General features: G+C 40.3%; 1 protein-coding gene across 5 annotated transcripts in view; it reads left to right on the top strand.

Annotated features, from left to right (window-relative positions):
* Positions 1 to 17,543, top strand: part of megf11 (multiple EGF-like-domains 11) — a 75,654-nt gene that overhangs the window by 25,104 nt on the left and 33,007 nt on the right. The window lies entirely within an intron of this gene.

Genomic DNA, 17,543 nt, shown 5'->3' with positions numbered 1-17,543 from the left:
TTTGCTTGATGAATATAGCGGATGGATGGATGGTTGCATCCCCCCCTGTGTCTACTGAGCTCCCTGTTATGGTCTTAATCATGATTAGACTGGTGCCTATGACTTGTTCAGTGAAGAGGTGAATCAATGCCAGGCTGACACAAACCATTGTGCTGGCCTTTCTGTTTACTGGGGTTTCCTCGCAGCTCCCAGAGCTGGACTCCAGGAGGGATGGGAGGGTGGAGTTAGGCATATCCATCCTGCAATCAGCTGAAAGCTGGAGCGTCACTGAGGCCACGCCGGAGGAAAGAATCTATTTACTCCTCTGTGATATTTATGTCTGGAGAGAAATAGTGAGCGTGCAGTGACCCAGTCACCGTTTCCTGCGTCAACATTTCTGACCCCAAATTCTTCAACTGTCTGCCCCCTGTAGCATTTAACTGTTACTCCCTATTGCATATTTAAGAATGAGTAATGGGAGCTAAAATCATATCAGCAGTGTTATTGTATAGATCTATGAGTTTTCATTAGCAAGAGAGCCATTCCCTGATTAGCAACTGTGTGTAAATCAGCTGCTCTCGCTGCACCGCCGGCCCATTGCTGGTGGATTCATGGGCATAAATGACAAGCCTGAGCTGTTTGCCGCTGCTCACTCCTACAGACTGGTGAGGGTCCAACAGGGAGGATGTGAAGTTCAGGGGCCCTGGGGGACTCTTGTCCCACTCTTGGTTGGTTAGGAGTGCAGCCGTGCGTGCCTTTCAGCCTGCAGGTGCTGGGCTAATCCACCTTATTAAAACAGACTTGATGATTGAGACAGAGGCATTATTCATAACTTTTAGATTTCCATACCAGGCATGATTCCAGGCTTTTTCATTTACGAGCTTTCATCTGTAGAAATGAGGAATGCGTGCCAATTTTTAAATTAAATCTGCCCTCTTTTTCCTCCATGTAAATGGTTCAGCATGTTTTTTTTTTTTGTCTTGCACTGTAAATTTTAGTTTCACCCAGCTCAGATAGGTGACGTGAGCTTCAGCGGTTGTCTTGTAAGTGGATAGAGCCATCACGGCGGGCTGAAAAACACACATTAACATCTATTCAGTTCCAACACAATCAATGTCATGGTTTATTTGCTGTTTATTTTACCGGCTTTGTGTTTGAGTTGAGGTATTTGTGCTCTGATAAAAGCCAATTCCCCAACACAGTAGCTGGTGAGAGGGAAGAATGAGCTGGTCACATGATGAAGGATGTGTGAATGTGATAAAAAGTGTGTCGCCCAGGCTTGGAGATGAAGAGCTGCCGTGGGATGCTGAGCAGCCTAAAGCTGAAGTGACAGCCTTTCAGCCAGCGATCTGGAGCTGGATCAAAGGCTTGGACCTCGTTTCTGGAGCAGCACCCACCAGGAAGCAGTTTTGTATATGGGTCAGGTGGTGAAAATAAAGAGTCGGACTGTTTGTGGCCAGAACAGAGAAGGCGATAAGGTGGGAGAGATTCAGTGAGTTGTGTTAGGAGCCGTGGTGAAAGCTGAAGTAAAATACCGCCTGTTTTTTCACCTGCTGGTGTCCACCTGCTGTAGCCAGAAAACATTTCATCCTCTTCCCCTGGCCTGAGGCAACAGTCCCACTGAGACCAGACCCTCTTTGTGACCTGCCTGGAGTCCTGGTGTGTCTTTAGACTTATCTCAAGGACGCACTGGTGGATGTGGACCACAGATAGAACAGCAAAACAGGATGTTTGCTGTTTACCGTTGTTTGCAAATGTTGTCTCGTTCTACATCTCTCACATGTGGATTTGGAGCATTCTGAGTTGAGGTTGTGTTTTCCCAACAGAGTGATGAATGATTAATGGTTGTTGTTGGTTGGTGTGATTGCTCTAATGCCTGTGTGTTGTGTTTGTGGAACGTGGCCTTGAACATGTTTCTCTGATCACATGTCATGAAATGAGTTTTTTCATTTACCAGCTCGGGGCATTAAAACAATGTGGTGACATGTACCTGTTAATGTTTGTTTTTGTCACTTTTTCTCTGTTGTGCTTGTGTTTTTTTCCTCTGTTGCTTTGCCTTCCTCTCTTTTTATATTGAAATGTACCATGTTCGCCTTCCCTGTGCCTTCGTGTTTACATTTGTTCTGTCAGTAGGGTTTGTCTTGAAAAACAACATTTTTTTCCTCCGTAGGATTTCCACCATGTAAATAAAAGAAACTGGATGAAAAAATATTAGACTCAATAAAACAGAGACAGCGGCAATTTTTGCAAAGGCAAGTCAGATAGATGGAGCTCCACTTATGGGACTGAACAGTATGTCTTTAGTCATTTTACTCTACTAAAGTATAATACTGGGTTTCGCCAAAGAAGTGATATTATTGGCTGTAGTTTGCAACAAATATAGTATATGCTGCGGTAAAAAGAACAGCACAGTATGAGATGAAGTGGTAAATCAAATCTTTGCAGAATATTATAAGTTTATTGAATGAAAACTATATCAAGTTTTTTTCAGAATCTTATGAGTTTCTTGTGTTTGCAAGTGGACTTTCTACTTCTAAAGTCTCAGAGAAACGACCCCGTCACTTTGCCTCTGTTGCTGTGTACTTTTCAGCCCTCGTGATTTAATCCCTTTTGATGAGACTGTCACACAGGGTCACCACATATGTACTTTAGTAATAACAGCTTTCAAATGAAGAGAATGATAAAGATAGATGTTGCGTGTACAAGGTATATTTAGCTATGACTGCCATCGCTTGTAAAATATTAGGTGCAATGAAGCGCTGTCATTGATCTCGTATGCTTCAGCCAGATAATGACATGATCCCAGTGCTCGGGGAGAAGAAATGTGCATAAATCTGGAGCTTTTAGTGTCTGCCCCTCTTGGAGCTCTTGTGGTGGAGACGTTCACCCACTTGTGCAGATTATTCTAAAAATCAATGCTACCAAGATAAGTATCTGGAAAGTCCGAGGAGTAGTTTAGCTTTGTTAACCACAAAGCATCCTTTGCGTTCTGAGAAGAAATCTATCACACTTAATAGCCAAATCTAATGTGGTTGGTCAGCCGTGGTCCATGAGGTAACATATTCCTCCCTAATGTATTCAAATGGGAAGGCAGCCACTGCTGCGGGTGCTACACACATGGTTAATTGATGAATGTGGCCTATGAACACTTGTTTATGGGATGTTGCACCAGGCACGGCCACTACATGCTACTTATTTTAAAGTTAATTGTCAACTAAATCAGTCAGATTATTCATTATTAAGGTTTTAACTCAGTGATTGGTTTTATTAGATATTCAATTCATTTCCTTGAAGTGAGAAGTGGGGCTGGGTCAAGAGGAGATAATATCCTTTAGCTTCATTAGCTTATTTCATTATAGATGACATTGCTCCAGACACAATATGAGGAAGCAACTAGACCAAAACCCTGCCGTTAAACTTCACTTTGGCTTGAAAAACACCCTTGTGAGGAGTCCCTCTGGCACCCGTTGACAGTATTTACACATTATCCTCAGAAGTACGCACTTCTGAGAGTTATGTGTAAATACTGTGCCAGATGGTTCCTCTCCAATCCCACAGCAGCAGGACATTGACATGCATCGCTGTCAAAGACCAAGAGACTGTGAATTACACTGAACGGGACAGAGCTGCACACACAGATTCACCACACATCACTCCACATGTCTCCACACTTTACTCTCAGAACTTTCCCTCTTCGTTAATCTTACAGATAGAGAATTTAAGATTTGTGCGTGTCTGTTTGTGTGTCTGTGTGTGTGTGTGTGCCTTTTCAATGTCAGTGTAAAAAAGCAACAAGTCCTGTTTCTTTGAGATGATGGCCCCAAAAAACTGGAAGAGTGCGATTTGATCTCCACACCACCTTTTAAAAAGAAGTCTAAATCGATTGAATTCCTCATTATGCAACCGTGTAGAAGAGACATTTTCGGAGAACTATGAATATTCTAACTGTTTCGCTCTGAAAGGGGTTCCTTGCTGCTTGTAACAGTCGATGCCGATTGCCTCATTCGTTTTGGCTGATCAAAGCACACAGGCAATGATATTTCTCGAGGGGACAGGAGATGGACCAATCTATAGTGTCTCATGTAACTTTCTCACTAGTCTGTATGCGCATGTTTGTGTATTTTCTGTGTATCCATGAAGCCGTCCTGCGTTTACAGAGCTTTGTTTTTGTATATTACACTGAGCTCCCGGGGAGTGTTGCAGTCAGTTTATGTATTGCCAAGTATGTGACAGTTTTATTTATTTTCTCCACAGCGCAGAGTTCATGCTCATTGAGATACCATTTTCTATTGAACTTAAACGTATCATGTCATCACATGTTCATCAGTGTAGATTTCTTTTGCATTCAGACAGAAAAAAACAGCCCTGCATCATCTCAACATTAAGGGGCTGTGTTGTTTAAGATACAGTAAGACAATCAAATACGATCCAGGAGTAGCAAATCAATTACTTTAAATGCTTATCAGTCATCAAAACCCTGCACAGCGGTTTATGTTAGTCCATGACAGGATTTTACAACATTGCTGCAGCGCCAGACAGGTCTCATTGAAATGAATGAGGAGGTTGAGCTGAACCAAACCTCACGCATGACAAATTAAAAATGAGTTGACAAAAATTAATTCTTACATAGTGATTAGTTACTGTTAAATATTTATATAATAAGTAAGTACAACATGCAATCATTACATAACTGTCAGAGCTTACATTAGCTTGTTAATCTATGAACTGGATGCTGAGTCAAAGGTATTTTAATGAAATATGGTTGACCTATCTGTCAGGACACTGTTTAATAAACATGTACATGTACATAGATGTTTGAATTGCAACGCTCAAAAAACACATTATAGCCAAAATGTTATGCAAATAGATTAAAAAGACCAAATAACGATGAGGTTTGTTCAGGTCTATCACTCTAAACTGTATAAATACTACTATGACACACATATTTCTCCATGTTTGCATACATATATACATATACATTTATTTATTTATTTATTTATTTATTTTTTTTGTCTTCACTAGCTGAAGTATTTTGAAGTTTTAAAGGTGCAATAGGTTATGAATATGATACAAAATAACTCAAATTATCAACAGAAGGTGAGGAAATACCAGTTTTGACATTATGGCGTCTATATATTGCTAACCAGCTTGCCCCTGCTTGTCTCGGTCTAAGGCTAATGTGCTAGTGGTGTAAACACCAAAACTCTCCCAGAGCCCGGAGTTCCCAGTGTGGATCACTAGCTGCATGGCTAACTGAGCTAACTAGCTAATTGTAGCTACACTTAGCAGCAGTTAGCTATCATTCAGGTGATATGCTGCCCCCTATTTGTTTTGAGTATCATTTCGACAAGTCACTTATTCTTATATATTGCACCTTTAATGGTGCGACGGGATTTACTAAATCACCTCTTTGATCGTAGTCAGTCATAGTCGCTAAGAATTTACAGACTTTACAGACAAACTGTTGGTTTGAGTTCAGCACTGGTGTTGGCTGTTAAGCAGAACAGATTGAACTGTGTGGATGACACTGCCGAGGCTCTGACAGAGATTTCTCAAGATGTGGCAGCATGCCTCTCAGATCTTTCCCTGCATGTCTCTTAGTGACTCATGTGACTTATGTGGGGTGTAAATCACTGTACCGAGACTTCAACGGACTGATAGTGAGTCCATGGAATGAATTGTGGCACACGCACCGCAGCTGACTGTAGCCTTCTATACTGCTGACGACACATACACACACACAGATGTGTGTCGATCGTGAATTGAATATTATTCAGATATTCTGACTGAAAAACGATCTTTTGAAGAGGTTTTGCATTAATATTAAGCGCCCCACGCAGACACACGCATTCACGTACATACATGTCTTTATAACTTTTTCTGTACATATAAGCCTCATTGGCTCGGTATGCAGATTGACTTTGCCGGCTCTGAAGATTTTTGTACCATCCCATTAACCAGGATTTATTGTTCCCCAAGAGCTCACTGCTCCATTACCTTTGGGAGACTGCCTAAAATGTGTGGCTGTCTGTGTGTGTGTGTGTGAATTTGAGTGCTTTCTTTCTTCCCATGCATATAACCTCAGCAGAAAAAGCAGGTGAATATCATGACATATTGTGGTGACGGTTTGGATGATACAATAATTTAAACAGTGCAGTTACAACATCCAGTCCCACTGGTCATTATCACTGTGATGCTTATTAGTCAGTATGAGAGGAAGAGTTAAGGGCTCCTGGAACACACTACCCAGCTCTGAGAGTCTGTATAGATGGCTTGATTTAATAAGGACATTAAAAAGCCTTATCTTCTGTCCTTAAGAGAAGGTCAGTGTGTCTAAAATAGCTGAAATGCTATGATAACAGTTTAGAGAGATAAGATATCTCCTGAATACTAATGTAGAACAAAGCTGTTTTAGGCTCATTTCACAGTCTATAAGTCACACTTGATTTTGTGGTCCGTCGCCGTGTTTATGAAGTTTGTTTCCACAGATTCAATTGATTTTTATTGATCATTGCTTTTGATGACCTTTCTACGCTTCAGTGTGTGGCATAATTCCACACAGCAGCTTTAGACGGCCGCGGTGCTAAAACGCTGCTCGGTTTCGACTGGTGAAGTCAGTCCAGCAGTGCCAAATCTTTTCCTCTCAGTCTTTAATGACATATTTTTCTATTTTGGCCAGTGGCACATCCTTTTTGACTCATGAGTCTTCAAAGCGAAGCAATGTCTTCTTGTGAAACCTTTTGAGAAGCCTGAAGAGTTAATGGAAAGAGAGTGAAAAAGACAGTCATAATTTTTGGGAGATTTTTTTCTCACAGTTCCTTAGATTTGGTTGAGTCTCGACCCCCAGCTTGAAAACCACTGATCTAGACCAGTGGCCCCCAGCTTTCTGGCTTGTGACCCCTTAAAGGAGACATATTATACTCATTTTCAGGTTCATGATTTTATTTTGGGATACTACTAGAATAAATTTACATGCTTTCAAGTGTTCAGAAAATACATCAGTTTTCTCATAACGTCCAGTGCTGCAGCTCTGTATTCCCCCTCTGTCTGAAACGCTCTGTCTTAGCTCCTGTCTCTTTAAGGCCCCTCCTCCCGAATACCCAATCTGCTCTGATTGGTCAGCTTGCACATGCTCAAGCCAGCACCGCTAACAACAGCAGAGAAACTGTGCTAATTCCATTATAACCTGCCAAACTAGCCGCTAGGCATAAATTATTTGACATGGTGACGTAGCTTTAAGTCACAAAGTCACAGAATTTAAAGGCCGGAATACTAACGAGGCCTTTCAGGAGCAGTGTTTTCTGTGGGAGAGAGGAGCTTCTGTCTGTTCGGGCGTTGACCTTATTGACTTTCAAGATCTTTTACAAGCACAAGAACATTAAAGGGAAGGACAAAAATAAAATAGGTTTCCTTTAAAACAAATCACTGTCTATTTGTGACCCCCAAAAATTAGTTGCACATAGAATGCTGAGTTCAACCAAAGTGCTTTCCCTTTTTTTTTTTTTTTTTTCCAAGGCTAGAAACACCTTCACATACTGTAAATCACAAGGAAAATGCAAATATTAGATGAAAAAAAATGTGGTTTTCTACTTTCATATGCCGTTAATCATTTCATTGTCAGACTGAACATACAGTATAACCTCTTGCAGGAGCCCTGATCAAGGCTTCATGCATGCAAAGTCTCATGTACTATTTCATTTGCAAAACATTAGTTATTGACACCGGTATCACCTCTCAGGACCTTGGTTTCATGATAATCTAAAAATCAGAATAACAGCTTGAGATGTAATTTTGTTCTTCAGGATCATCACAGTCCTTTGGGTGCTGTGTTGCAGTGTCCTTGGTTTGCTTGGGGAGTGGGGAGCATATTAGCAGTCTTTCTCAGATCCTCTGGTGCACCTGCAATCTCCTGATGTTTAACCCTGGACTTCATTGGAGTGTTGCAGTGATTACAGGCCGTCCTCAGGGACATCGATTGTCCTGCTCCTCCTAGGCAAGCCCCACACAATGCTGACGAATGAACTCGTGGCCCTGCCAAGTCCAATTAACTGTCAGTGCCGCATCGACGAGCTCCTCCGTTTGTTGAGAGTGAAGAAAAACAAACTTTTAATCAAATTTGCCTCCAGGCCCCAGGGTATTTGGGGTTGTATTTTGCATTCCACTGTGTTCTGCCTCGCCTGCAGTCGTGCCACCCTCTCAGAAGGTTATATTGCATGTTGTTTGTGTGAGATAGTAGTATGCCTGCATCCTACTTTAGTGGCAGCCCTATCTTTCCACTGTCTGTGACTGATGAATCATCCAGCGCTAGCATCTTAATATTATACAGTCACAAAACAGAGCAAGACTTGGAAGCTAGGTCAACTCATATAAAATGTATTAGTCAACACTGGCATTGTTTTATGTAAAAGGCAGCGCTTTGGTCTGTGAATCACTGTGGAGTGTTGTGTATCTTTGGTGTGAGTTTACAACATTTTGTCACCAGACCATGCTTTCCCCCTGACGCCTGAGTGCACGTCAATCTGGAATGTGTGTAAGCACCTTTAACTAGCTGATCAATAGAAGCCCAGGTTACGATCTTGCAGAATTGTTTGTGCTTTCTTTTCAAAGCATTCACATCTCTACAAATACCCTCTGCTAATTCTACCAAGGTCGAGATAAACAACTCTGCTCTCCTTTGCTCTGATTAGACTAAAGCAGACATTAAAAGCCCAGAAATTCAATTAAATTGGTGGCTTTTGCCATAGAGGAAAAAGGAAAAGGACAAAACGCAAAGAGACGCTATCGCATGGCTCGAGCTCACTAAGTGGAAGAAAGAGATGTAGCTTGGGATCTAAACATCGACAAAAGGGCATCTGAATGATAAGGATCAAAGGAAATTTTAGAGGAAATGTAATAACTTCTGGACACAAGGATGCATACATGAGGGTACCGATCTGTGTTGTGCAGAAACCGATCATAAATTAGTTGTAACACTGAAAAAAGAAATACAACAAAAACAAGGTCAATGCTGCAGAAATTGTCTTTTTTGCACGGAGCAGCTGAACACGTGTCGTCGGCCAATACAATGTTAAGTCTGAGCCGAGAAGCAGACCTATAGGAGTTCATCGTGTCCTGTAGCGCGCACTTCATTAAGACCTTTCAATTGAGTTTAGATGGATAAAAGACAGAAAATGCTGACTTACTGGTTCAGGCACCGGCATCCTCAAAGTGATGAATCCCCCCTGAGAAATTAGATTTGCAAAGAAACTTGACACCATGTGATTCTGTCAGCATCGCACTTTAAACATTGGCTCGTATTATGATTCTGGGACATGTTCCTGGGACTAACTTCCATTCCAGGCGTAGGCATACTGTAGTATGAATGACAAAATCGCCCTCCGCAATGGAACAAAAAGAGGGTTAAGGTCCACGGATCAATATCGCTGGTCCTTGCTTTGACTCTGAAATAAGGTTTTTGATGGATTTTTTTTTCTCTTGTGTCTTCCTTTTGTCCTCAAACTAGACAACTTCACTTTAATCAAAAGTGACCAGTGATTAAATCTAACGCTGTGCTTGTTTTAAAAATTTTAAACGCTGTCCTGTCAGTCATAGTAAACGTCATGTGGACTGAGATTCAGGAATTTATACCCCATGCTGGAGCCTCCTGCTCTTCCCAGATGGCTCGATTCATTTCTTAGCTGCCTCTTTAATTTAACTACAGTACCTCTCTCCCTCCCTCTCTCTCTTTCTGTCTCTTTTTGTCACTCTCACACACTCCTTCTCTCTCTCTCTCTCTCTCTCTCTCTCTCTCTCTCTCTCTCTCTCTCTCTCTCTCTCTCTCTATCTCACACACACACACACAATACTCCCTAAGTTGCTGTTGTATACTTTTCTCTTTACTTTGACTTTGAGAATCGGGGAGAATAATTCATGGGCCTAGCGAGTTTCAGAGACTGAAAGAACAACAGTGCTTTCAGAGCCAGCAGTTCATTTGAGATGAACTCCAGGATTTCCTTTTTTTTTTTCCTTTTCGGGAGACGTCTCCAAACGGTCCATATTATCCTGGAGAAATGATGGTATAAAGGGAAAAAAAAACCCCTTAATCTACAGTTTTTCTGTGTTAATCAAAGGCTGGAGATGTTTTTCCTCTTTCTGGTCTTTCATATTGTAGCGGCCATATATCCGTTCAGTGCTGCTGCGCTTCATATCTAATTGAGCATTACGTTCTGCTGTGGTTTTTCATACTTCTGTTTTTCAGATACGTAAAATATTTCACAGGATCCCATGCTAATTTGGTAGGTTATTAAACAAACTACTGTACCACATTTTGTCTGTTTTTAGATAAATATCAATGAGCCAGCAGGAGTTTTGTAAGAGACGAAATTAAACATTTCTGGTATAGTTTGGCTTGTTTTTTGACAGTTCTTCAGTCCTTTAATTGCAGGTTTAAGGTATATAATTGCACATATACGTAACTGGAGGCTAATAAAAGTATTTTTCTGCTCAGTCTGTTGGCATTACTGTTGGCCAGGCAGGTATAAACTCCTCCAAAGATTAATGACTTCATGATGAGCATTTGCATAATGTGAGATCATTAAAAAGCAATTATCCTTGTGTTTGTGTGTGCGTATGTGTTTCTGTATTGTTGGGATTAATTTCGTAGGTGGATAGGCACTCTGATTGTCCGTCTTTAAACAAAATCATGTTTGTGTATACAGTGAGGGACAGATCCATATGCTGCGACATGTCAGACACATAAACTCATTGGTTTGAGTAAACAACTGACAAAGTGCTGTTTGCTTAAGAAACACAGCATGGAGAGAAATAAAGACGTACAAACAGAAAAAAAATCATTTTTGCATTCATACACCTCTCTGTGTTGGTCAATTTGAATGCTCCTTGACTCCAATTATAATACTTTATTACTAAAAGCAACGGTACAACTTAAGATAACTCAAATGATCAAATTGAGAGAAACACTTACAGTATACATCAAATTATTGTATCTTAATGGCTGGTCTGCTTGTAGACATTCGTAGCATGAAGACATGAATATGTAATGACATAAGTAAGCTTCTCTCTTAATTTGGTGAATTTGCAGTTTTTCAGCTTTTTTCTGGAATTTACTAGTTTTGGTTCAATTTCTAGTTTTGTTTGAATTTCAAAGTTATGTTTTGGCTAAAGATGAATGTTACTGCACTGTAATGTGAATAAGTACTGTTAGTGTACTTGATGTACTTTAGGCCCTGGACCACATTACTGATATTTGACTGCAAACAAACAATAATACAAAGTCTGTGAATTGTTTAATGTGTTAACCTTTACAAGACAGCAGTTTTGTTGACTCTCTGTTAACTACTGTATGTAAGATTGACAAAAGATATTAAAGGAGACATATTATGCTCATTTTCAGGTTCATGATTTTATTTTGGGTTACTATTAGAATAGAATAAATTATGAAATTGTGTGACATGGTGACGTAGTGTGATGTCACAAAGTCGAGGAGTTAAAGGCGGGACTACTGACAAGACCTTTTACATGCGCAAGAACTGCGCTGTCATACATGAGCACAAACACAGTTTTCTGGCAGAGTTGGAACAAGCTTTTGGTTATTTCACATGTCAGTTTTGTTTTTTTGGTAGTGCTCTTAATGATTTGAAGTGGGCAGTGCTCAACATCTACAAGAGTTGGAGGGCTGTTGATGTTGTTACTTGAATTGTTGCAAAGTCATCAGTGTCGAGTGATTATACGGAAATAAGATAATAGGGTTCAGAACCAAGTTTTAACTTGGATGCAGCCCCCATCAATTAAAGCTTACAATAATCTAACAAAGAACGGCAATAAAGTTACCCTCCTCCCAAAAATCTTCCTTCATCATACTGTATCTTTGCCCTATCCTAACCTTATCGCTCACTCCCTCACAGAGAACAGTGGATGTGCTGTTTAGCTGTTTCAGATTCGTCTGTTGAAAAAAGATTTAAGTTTTCACTTTGGGGTGAACAAAACAAACATCTCAATCATCTCCTGCAGCACAACCAACTATTGACTGTATTCTAAGTCTGTTCAAAGACAAAATATAGTTAAATCCTCTGGTTTCTTGTTTAGTTGCATTTGTAGTTATGAGAACAAACAAAAATATTCAATAGAAGCTGCTCACCACACGACCTAAAAATGGTAGAAATATGAGTTGAATTGTGCTGCAGGAGTGAGAAACAGAACAATGTAACTGCCCCTGACCGCTGTTCTCAGTGAAGCATTAAAGTGACACGTTCTAACACCCACGTTTCAAGCATAAAGAGGGTCGGACATTTGGTAATAAGAAGACTTTAGGTGATTAATACTGAGGTTTATTTTCAGATAAAGAAAGTCGTGGCACATACTGTAACTGGAGTCATCTACATTGGACTGTCTCAGCTCCTCAGCTCCTGCTATTTTGATGATCAAAGATCACATATGACCCATTAGGGAAAAAATGTAGATCTAGATACTGTATCTTTTAAAAATGATTCATACACTGGACACTGGATGATGTTTTTCTGTCATGTGATACTGAAAGTACTTTGCAGAGAGCTACTCTGGAGTTCAGCCTGACAGCTGCAGGATGTGATATTGCCTGTACACATGCTGCACTGGTGTTAATATTTGTGGCTTTGTTTGGTTATGCACCAAAACAAAACCTGCTTTTAAAACCTACTATTTTCAGTACAGCAGTCTGCCACATACATAGATAATTGATGTCATGTTGATGCTAAAACAAACTGGTTTAAAAAATCTGTTTCAAGCTCGCACCCCCTCGTAGCAAGTCCTAGATTCACCTATGGCTGCCTTTGTCTGGAGAGAAACAAACATGTTTATTCGGTGTCACATGAAACACTCAAGTACAGTGAAATAGCATAAATCGTGATCTCTTAATGAACTGGACTGAATTATCCATCTCTGTTATTGGATAACAACAGAAGTCTTACTGTGCCAGACAGTTTTCTAATTAAAGTACCCGAGTCACAACAATAGCCCCTTAGAGTTGAGTTCATAATGAAAGGTGTTATATGCAACTGTACCAGAGCACAGCAGGGGCCATCAAGCGAAGTCATAGTTTGTTCTGTAACACTTTCTATGAAGTCAATGTATATAATGCATTATAACGCATTATGAACATTCACAACACGTTGTAGTGTGCCTGTAGCCCTGTGTTATCATAGTTATAAGCATGAGTTATAACAATTATCCTAATTCATTATGACGCTGATGTCTGTAATGCATCATAAACATACTTGTAATGCATAACAGTGTGACTATAGTTGTAAGCGATCATAAATGTGTGCTGTATTACAATAATTATTACACATTATAAAACATTTTATCAATACTTCATAATAGCTAGTCACTCACAATTTCTGATTTATGACTCTTTGAAGATAGATAAGAGATAAATGATAATGTGCAAGTGTATTAAAATCTTCATTGTTGTTATACATTTTAAACACATCATAATCATTATTATAATGCATTATAATAATGATTATAAGTTACTGTAATCCTGAAAACCCTGTGTTATAAGCAGGGGTAAGGGCTGGTTATAAATCACAATAATCGGTCAGTGTTTGCTTTAAGTAAAGTGAAAAAAGTCAATGCAAGAGCAACACACAAAACAATGTATATAATTTATCCGATTTTACACAACTTTGTTATATGTTATACTAATAAAACTATGGCAGTCCTTCACTTGGCGGTGTAAGGTCACACCTGCATTGTCTTTCATTCTGAGTTCAACTCTGAGGGAGTATTGTTCTGCTTCAGGTGCCTTAATTAGAGAATTGTGTCTGGTGCAGTACGACTTCTGTAGTTATCCAATAACAGAGATGATAATTCAGCCCAGTTCATTAAGACATCATGATTTATTGGACTTAACTGTACTTGAGTGTTTCATGTGACACTGAACATACACGTTGGTTTTCTCTTCAGGCAGAGGAGACAGTGTCTTCTTCTCATCTTGATTTGATGTTTATTTTCTGTTTCATCAAGCAATCTTGGGAATCTGTAATGTAATTTATTTCATCCTTTTGCATTTAAAAGACTGTTATCATTAAATGGAACACCTTTTTCAAGGTTAAGTTATTTGTTTTGTAATTTTTTACCATATCAAGTGTAAATATGAACAAATAATACATCAGCTCAGGCTTTCTTGGGTATTCAGATCATTTACTTGGGTAAAAGTAGAAATAACTGACAGGTAGAATTCCCCATTACAAGTAATAGGCCTCCGTTCATGGACTAATTTAACCAAAAGTACATAAGTATTGGCAAAAAAAACCTCATTATGCAGAATGCCCCTGCCAGTGTTAGATATCATAGGCGCATAATTATTTCTTCATTAATATGTAAGTAGTACTTTAATGTAGTGGGTCAAGTTGAGGACTATTTCAACTCCTTTATATACAGTTTGGTAGTTCTTTAAATGACAGTGCATCTTATTTTATTAACTGAGTAAGTGTTTGTGATGTTAAAGAGGCTCTATGTAGCAATTTACATCTATTAGTTTTATTGGCCATATGTGAGCAGATTGTAACATGACATGAACAATTAGTCCGTCCTCGTCTCTCTCAAGAGACAATTTGTTGTTTGATTAAGTTGTTTAATGCTGCTGGACTGTGGATTTCCTTGTGAAGGACTCCATTCAGATTTTTCCGTGACAGTCCAAAGGATGTGACTTCTCAAGTGCTCGTTCTCGAGTGCCTTGTCTAAGTGTCTCTCTCAGCTCTGCTAACAGAGAGCAGGAGTAGCGAACGTTAGTTCAGATATGGAGTCTGCTAACAGAAACAAACGACTGGCTTCAAGCGCAACACAGATGTTCCTCAGTGCAGCTTTGAAGTACAATCTCCGCCTCAGCCTATATGTAGAATTATAAAGTAGCGCTGAATGCAAATACTCAGGTGAAGGATTAGTATGTCAAAATTGGACTTAAATATGGTACTTGAGTAAACGCCCTTCTTCAGTTGCTTCCTCTCTGCTGTCTACAAAATGTCTGTGCACATTTGAATTTTTAACACACACAGCTGCATCAACATTCATGAAATATTGCCCTGAGGATTCTTTGACTTTCTCATGAGGCTGATGGGGGTGCCCCTATTGGCATTACATGAATGTGCATCAGTCTCCGCTCTGTGACCGCACCCCTTCACATCGACAGCTGTTGCCCCATGGCACATTCTACTTCATCCTAATTAGAATTAATAATTGAAAATAGGAAATCAATGTGTGCAAATTAGCTGTGGTAACAGTTTTTTTTATCGGGTTGACACTGTTTTTTGAGTGGCTGTGTTGTTTGCCTGTGACTGATCTACTTTTCTGTGTTATGTCTGTGATGCAGTGCAGTTGTGGCTTTATTTATACTCCGGTCACTGTGTATCGGTGTGTACTGTAGATAAATGTCCACTTTTGCTCTGATTGCTTTTTTGTTGTTGTCCTGTGGGCGAGAGCGCAAAGGGTTTGTTTTCTCCAGGACAGGGCGAAGGGTAAATTATTAATTGGAAGGAGCAGTGGGCTGTGTAACAATTTGCTGATCCCGAAGCTTTCATGAGCCGTGTCAGGTTCTGTTGAACAAGTGACTGGTTTACTGCGCTGAGGCGAGAGCATCGCTCGCAGCCTGCACGCGTTACTGCTCAACACAGCCTGTTTTATTGGAAAGAGAGAGCCGCTCCTTTAAGCTGCATCACTCTTAAGTGCTTGTTTAGAATAAAGCGTGAGGTGACCTGACCTTGTCTGTCTTGGTCTACCACCAGCCCCGTTAACCCTGTTAGGGAAGCGCTGCGGAGGAGCCGGCTGGCACCTGCGGGGCTCGTATTGATCCAGGTTCACATCCTGAATAGAACTTGGACAAACGATCAGATCCTCTGCACGATAAACAACCAGGCCAGTCGTTTTAATCAGTAATGCATAGCCCTTAAAGAATTAAGTTATTCACTCATTAGTTTTGTGGTTCCAAATAGGCAACAGTCAGATCTTGTTACTTGTTATCCAACTGAAGGTGGTATCAGGAGGGAGCATATGGTGCATTATCGTGAACCGTCTGAACAGCAAACTCTGGTCAGAGAGTCTCTGTGCCGTGTTGTGGACTAGCTCTCTCCCCCAGGGGACTGTGAACACACAAGGGCTCGGCTAAGATGAATTAGGGCAGGACAAATGACACGCCCAACAGCAGAGGCTGCAGCACGCTGTTATTCCAATTCAGCAGAACTGCCCCCATGACTATTGGCAGTTTCTTCTGTATATTTAGAAATTCATTTGTCAAGCTCTCAGGGATGTACCTAAACGGTTCACGTGTCGTGCCTGGGCTTTCTGAGGACTAATAAATAACAGTGTAATGGGTGTCAGCAGAACATGAAGGGGACAGTGGGGCCTGTCTTGTAGGTTATTGGCAGCTTTTACAGCCACAAGTTTAACAAAGCTGAGAGGCATTTATCACTCAGTGCAAATTTACCCCCTTTACACAACAATCATCACTTTCCCTCCAGACCCCTGGTACCAGTCCTGTCTGCTTTTCACTCTATTAGTCTGCGTCATTGAGTCAAGGAGGGAGCTGTGATGAATAGCTGAATGTTGAGTCGGGCTTTTATTGAATAACTCCGATTACAAATAGCTCATATTGACTGAAGAGCTGAATATAACGTATTCTTGTGTCAGCTAAATTGTAGGCAATTGTTTCATTGTTCCTTAAAAACGATTATTTTAGCATTTAAAATCCGTAAAGAAAGCCCGTCTTTTCATTTTGAAATAGTGACTTGCCACTATTAATTCTGGTCATGGAGTGTAATTTAAAAATTCAGATCTGTCAAGGAGAGAAAAAAAAAAGAAAAACGGAACAAAGCTAGCGGTACAAAGCCTGAATCAGACAATATGAAACTCAGAGGTGCACTCTTCTCATGAGGCGATGCGGGAGCCTCGTCAAGACAATGAGTCACGCTGCTTTGCTTTGCCACAAGCCCAGCTAAAGAGTGAGCGAGGAGTGAAAGGCTCTCAGGAGCCAGAGCGTTTTGCCGTCTAATGTCGTGTACGAGTTAAGTTATTCCTCAAGTGTCAACAGTGTGTGTTAATAAAAGTGATGTGACAGTGAGTGACTCTGGCAGCGAGGAGTGAAGTTTGGCTGTGTGCCAAATATTCCAATAGCAATAATGTGCTTTTCTCAGCTGGAGTTGGCAAGGAAGCAAGCGAGTGTCTGCACCCACCACCTCAAGTGGCCAGCATTTTTACCAGTCCAACCGTGATTCAAATTGAAGTCTGCTCTTGCCCTGCGTCCAGCTGAGTAGTTTTTTTTTGTAATAACTGGAGATACGTGATAGATATGTTGGTGTTTTTTTTAGAACAAAGTGGCTACACAGTTCTAAGTGAAAGCCACATGTGAGATCCCACAAGCACTTTTATTTAAAACAAACTGTGACAAAAATCAAATCCAAAGACAAGGTTTCCTTCCCTGCTGCACAATATATCAACATGCACAATACATATCGATTAGAGATAGACTAATTATCAGCATTTTAATGATTGCTGATATACTAAATTATTTTAAAAATACCGACTGATGCAGCATT

Source organism: Pagrus pagrus, assembly GCF_965226575.1.
Source record: "Pagrus pagrus genome assembly, chromosome: 10".
In the NCBI taxonomy this organism is placed as follows: domain Eukaryota; kingdom Metazoa; phylum Chordata; class Actinopteri; order Spariformes; family Sparidae; genus Pagrus; species Pagrus pagrus.
The sequence above is the reverse complement of the archived record's forward strand: the minus strand, read 5'-3'. Positions and strand labels throughout refer to the sequence as shown.